Raw genomic sequence first — 5,907 nt, 5'->3', positions numbered from 1 at the left:
TTTTTAAAGTCTTATTTATTTTTATTGCAAAGGTGCATTTACAGAGAGAAGGAGAGACAGAAAGATCTTCCATTTGCTGGTTCACAGCTCAAGTGGGCCCTTTCAGATGGAGCTGAGCCGATCTGAAGCCAGGAGCCAGGAGCTTCTTCAAGGTCTCCTATTTGGGTGTAGGGTCCCAAGGCTTTGGGCCATCCTTCGTTGCTTCTAATGTCACACGCAGGGAACTGGAAGGGAAGTGGAGCAAGCAGGATTAGAAATGGCACCCAAATGGATCCCAGTGCATGCAAGATGAGTACTTTAGCCACTAGTTTGTTGTACCTGGCCCAAACTGAATTTTTTAAATGATTAAAGGGGTGATGAAAACTCTACAAACCAAATTGAGTTTACAGCAAATTCTAGTGCAATTAAGATGAGATGCTGAGCAAGATCATCAGCTAGTGAACATGTAAAACTCTCCCGGTGTATTCATGATTGTGATGTTGATATGCTCAAGAAATTCTAGTGCTGGGTACTATAAACTCAACCATTGAGACCAAACTTTGTAACATTTCTTTTTCCATTTGTGGCTTATGTTGTGTTAAACAACCAATTTTCTTATGTATGTCCCAAAAATCTACTCTGTACAAGACACAACACAAATCTGGAATGAAAACATTTGGAATTGTTTCCTATTTGCAAAATGCTTTTATATCTGATATCATTTTTTCCCAATATTTTCTGTTTTTAAACACACACATGACTAGAACTCTTATCTATATGGATGCAAAGAAGATTATCTTGTACAAAAGGAAGATATCAACAATTCTGACAAATTGCTGTAAAGGAAAAATCATTTTTTAGTCCCCTTCTGTCTTCAATGGATTAAAATCAAACCAGTGATCCTATCTTATTATTAAGTATCACAAATGACAAGTCCTAGCGATAAAGCATCTTGTTTTGGTTAATTTTCAACAATTAGAGTTCAGGTTGCTGTCACAGATGGTTATTAAAATTATTCTTACCAATGTGAAGCTGTTTTCTTTGTGGAGTGGCTGGGAAGGAAGAAGCAAGTGGAGAAGCAGCACAACATGGTGGACAGATATGTAAAGCTGTGCGTTCAGGACATGTTTTTGGTCACTTCATACCACGGTGACTTTTCTTGTCTTACAGTAAATGACAGTACAAAGCCTATAAATTAAAATGCATTTAATAAAACATTCTGCAAGTGTCATAAATGTATGCAATCCTAATTATAATGTCTCTATGATATATCTGCACAGTTTCACAGGCAATCATAACACACAGACATGTGGAAATCTCCTGTTAAACAGCTAATTTTGCCTGACTATAACATTATCTTCACAACTGTTCAGTGTAGCCACAAATAATAACATAGTAAAATTTGAAATCTATCAATGTTATCAAGAAAAAAAGGTGAGCAGCAATTCCAGGACATAGAGCAGATAGCAATCCCCAACTTTCGTGTGTGTGTGTGTGTGTGTGTGTGTGTGTGTGTGTGTGTGTGAGCTGTTTCAAGAAATAGAAGCTGACATGGTTTTCTGCATGTTGTCCCAGAATTTGGTTTTCTGATTTTAGTTTCAGATTTTCTTCTGTAACTGCATCTATTCTTGCAGAAAGACCTTTAAGTGTTGGAGTTCCAACGTTTGATTAGTAAGTCATGGTTTTCCCTCCAGCTCCACCTGATTTTCAGCATCAACATCCATGCCAGCATTCCTCATTTTGAATAGCAAATTTGGGATCATGGATGCCAAATTAGTAATGATGGCTCTTCCATTTGAAGTGCCAGGAAGTCCTGTTTCTTATCCTAGAATCCAAGGAAAATAGTAGAGCCTCCTGGTTTTGAATCACTTTCGAATGTCATTGTGCTCTGATCCTGTCCACATCTGGCTGGTGTGGGTGGGCAGGCTTGGTGAAACTCCATCATCCTCTTCCTCAACAGTGTGCTCAGATCTGGCTCTTCTAAGGTTGAGATGACTGTGCCTTCCTTGGGTGTCCAGGCAACTCTCTGCATCACCTCTGGTGAGCGTCATCATAACAAATCATACCATTGCCCCTTTCCACGAATGAAGCACACAGTCTCTACAATTTCTTCAAATGAACCAGCCTCGCCAGTTTGGCTTCTGCAGCACAGAGTGGAAGTCAGGGATGGGTGTTGGAAAAGAGAGATGTTTCTCGATTTCTTTCTTCTTGGAAGAGTACACAGTTGCTAAATAGCAACAAAAGCACCCGTTCTAATTATAAGCATAAGAATTAAATAAACTTCACAGTTCATTGTTGCATCATCAAGCAAAGCAAAGCCATCATTCTTCACTGGTTAAAAACATATTCTTAACGAGCCTGAACTGGGACAGAGCTGTGAGGCTTTCTCCTTGTGAGGCCCTCCAGCACAGTCCGCTTTAGTCATGAACCAAACCACTGGTGTTCTGTCCAAGAACTGTGAAATGACTGTTGACAAAGGGTGAAAGAACATGGTTGAAGAGGAATTCTCTTTCCATGCAGGAAAAATCCATGTTGGTAAACTCTCCCCTCACCCTCTATTTTTTAAAAAAACTAATTTATTTTTGTTGGAAAGGTAGATTTACAGAAAAGGAAAAACAAAGGGTAAGATATTCCATCTGCTGGAACTCTCCCCAAATGGTTTCAGCAACTGGAGCTGAGTTAATCCAAAGCCAGGAGTCAGGAACTTCTTTCAGGTCTGTCATATGGGTTTAGGGTTGCAAGGCTTTGGGCCATCTTTTGCTGCTTTCCCATGCCGCAAGCAAGGAGTTGGATGGGAAGGTAGGCACCAGGTCACCAACCAGTGCTCATATGGGATCCCAGCACATTGCAAGGGGAAGATCAGGCAATTGAGTCATCAATTTGGGTCCTAGTAATGCTCTTGATCACATCTGCTTGCCTCTCTGGTGACTGACAGCATGGCAAATAGTATTCAGCATTGTTGAGTGCACATGTTCAGATCATAGCATAGAAAAATCGTGAACAGAAAGACCATGCCAAAGTTCTTAGAGGATGGAGACAAACAGCTACACTAAAAATAATGCTGTCATTGGCATTTAGTTTTCTCTAAGAAGATAGTGATTCAAGGAAGATAACCCTTTGTGTTTGTGCATTCTCATTCAACATTGAACCTCTCTGTGCAAAGAAATGCACTGCCAACCCAAATGAGCAAAATGCTTAGAACATTATCTAGCATGTCCAGTGCGATGATGCAGAGGCTAAAATCTTTACCTTGCACACTCTGGGATTCCATATCGACACTACTGGTTTAGGTCCCAGCTGCTCCACTTCCTACCCAGCTCCATGCTTTTAACCTGGGAAAGTAGCAAAAGATGGCCCAAACCCTGGGACTCTACATCCATGTGGGAGACCTGCAAGAAGTTTCTGGCTCCTGGTCAGATTGGTCAGATGCAGCCATTGCAGCAACTTGGGGAGTGAACCAGCAGATGTAAGATCTTTCTCTCTGCCTCTCCATCCCTCTGTAAATCTGATTTTACAATACAAATATATATTTTTAAAAGAACATTAACTAAATGCTCCATGTTTTGCTTGGCAGCAGTGCTCAGCTGTTTTATTCCCTCTTTTATTCTCTTATTGAGAGCAGCTGTGGCAGTCAAAGATCTTTGCCCTGTTTTCTGTTTGGCTATGAGCCTGTAAACTCCAGACAATCTTAATGAAAGGAGTGATCATGGAAAAAAAGAAGAAAGAAAGTAAAGAGGAAGATCAGCTCTGCCTTTTTTCTTGAACCTCCTTTATTTATTTTTAAAATCAGAACAAGATAGCCAGGCAGAACTGGGATTGTGCTCATTCCCTAAAAATCAATATTTCATAAGTGATTGTTGAGTGTGTTTTAGGATCAACTTCCTGGAAAAACAGTCTGAAAGATATGAATCAGGAACTGTTTCTTGGGTGAAACTGCAAATGCTTATCATTTTCCTCAAACAGAAATGTTGAATGATGCTTTAAAAAAAGTCTCTTGATAAAAGTGAAGAAGTGCTTTGTATAGCTAATCTGCTCTCTAAAATGTTGTGTAAAGCAACATGAAGAAGCAGAACATCCAGTTGTATCTCAAGCACTTTCTAAAATAACTTTTTCAAGCATTTTTAGTTGACATGGTAGTTTTACATATTTATGTATTCAGTGAAGCATTTCAATACATGTGTATTGACCGTATTTGATGATCAGATCAGGAACATTGGCAGATTATCACAGACATTTATCATGCCTTTGTGTTGGGGCCATTCAAAATTCTCTACACTAACTGTTTTGAAACAAACTTTTAGCAATTGTCAACCACAGCTATTCTATGGAGCTGTGGAGCAGTAGATGCTATTGCATCCTGTATTCATTAACCGTTCTTTTCTCCACTCTCCACCATATGCTTCCTAGCCTCTGTGAACCAGTCTTCTGGTCTCAACTTGCATAAGATAAATTATTTTTTAGCTCCCACATAGACATTTCATCCGTGTTATTGAAAATGGTGGATTTTTCATTCTTTTTAGGCCTCAATAATATCCAATTGCATATTTACCATATTTCCTTTACCCATACATTACTGGGATATCTGGACATGTAAGGGTGATTTTGTATTTCTGATGAGGTACAATGATCATGTGAATGTCTCAGGGTTTTAGAATGCCACCAGGCCCAGAGGTCACCAAGGTGAAACGATGGTGTTCTTTGGCCATAACAACCATGGGAGACAGATTGGTGAGGAATATGTGTTTATTCAATACAGATCCCAGGGTTATGAATGTTGCTGAAGGGAAGGGCAGGAGGGTATATTACAGTAGGTCCCCACCCACACACTCCTTGCCCACCAAAGACACTGCGAGTGGCTAGATGACAAGCCCATTTCCCCTGACTTTCTGGTCATGCCAGAGGTCATGCGCCATGTGCAGGCCTAGAAACTGTGCCTCAGGCCATAGGCAGGTAAGCTTTAAGCCATGCCACCAGGTAGCAGGCAGTAGTTGCCCACATCTCCCCACTCTGTTCTTGGAACAAATTCTACCTCAAAGACCTTCACCAAAAGGGAGGCTTTATGTCCTGTGATTCTAAGATGTTGGTACAGACACTTGAGAGCAAAATTTAACATAAGAATATCACCTGTTAGAACATCACATTGCAGGCAGAATGCCTGTCTTAATAATCTTAAATGTCCTTGATACTAATTCCAATTTCTGTTGGAAAGCTAGTACGGTAGATCTATAAATAATTGGCCTAGGCCAATTATTTGAGGTCCAAGGGCAAAGGTAGCCAGTACAGTTATGTTAATCACAGTTCTTACAGTCTGGACGGTCCAAGTCAAGAACAATATAGACGTTGCAGCAGGAGCCACCACGGTCCCAAGGGAGACAGCAGCAGCGATGATGAGGCCAGGTGTGCACCACATTAGGTACAGAATGGAAGAGAAGATCTCATTGTGTGTTTGATTTTGGGGTCCCTTCCACTCATAATTCAGCTGGGCTGGAATTCAAGGAGCTAGTATTGTTATTATCACAAATACTTTAAAGACATATCAAGCCACATGTAATTAATAACACAAGCAGTGAGATATAAAAGGAAAGCATCACTATATTTTAAAGGCTATACAATTTCAAATGCACATGTATGGGGCCAAGGAGGCCACACTCTGAGGAAATTAAAAGGTAACTTCACCAGGGGCCAGTCCCTAACTGTCCTTTACCCCATCTGGCTCCTCACATTCCCCCCAGGAGAATGAACCCTAGCTACTGGTAGGGACACAGGGTGAAGATTGCTTTGGCTACTTCATGCTGAAAAGGGGCATTGGAAGGCCAGGGTCAGCAACAAGATATTCTACAGGGTTTCTATCTAGAGGTCCCTGAAGAAGTAGAAGCCACCATTTGTCTGATATATTGATTGGAGCTTGGAGGCTTCTCTTTGTTGAGG

This window comes from Ochotona curzoniae, unplaced genomic scaffold (genome assembly GCF_017591425.1).
Source record: "Ochotona curzoniae isolate NIBS_2020 unplaced genomic scaffold, NIBS_Ocur_1.0 scaffold_4506, whole genome shotgun sequence".
NCBI lineage: Eukaryota > Metazoa > Chordata > Mammalia > Lagomorpha > Ochotonidae > Ochotona > Ochotona curzoniae.
Note: the sequence above shows the minus strand (reverse complement) of the source record.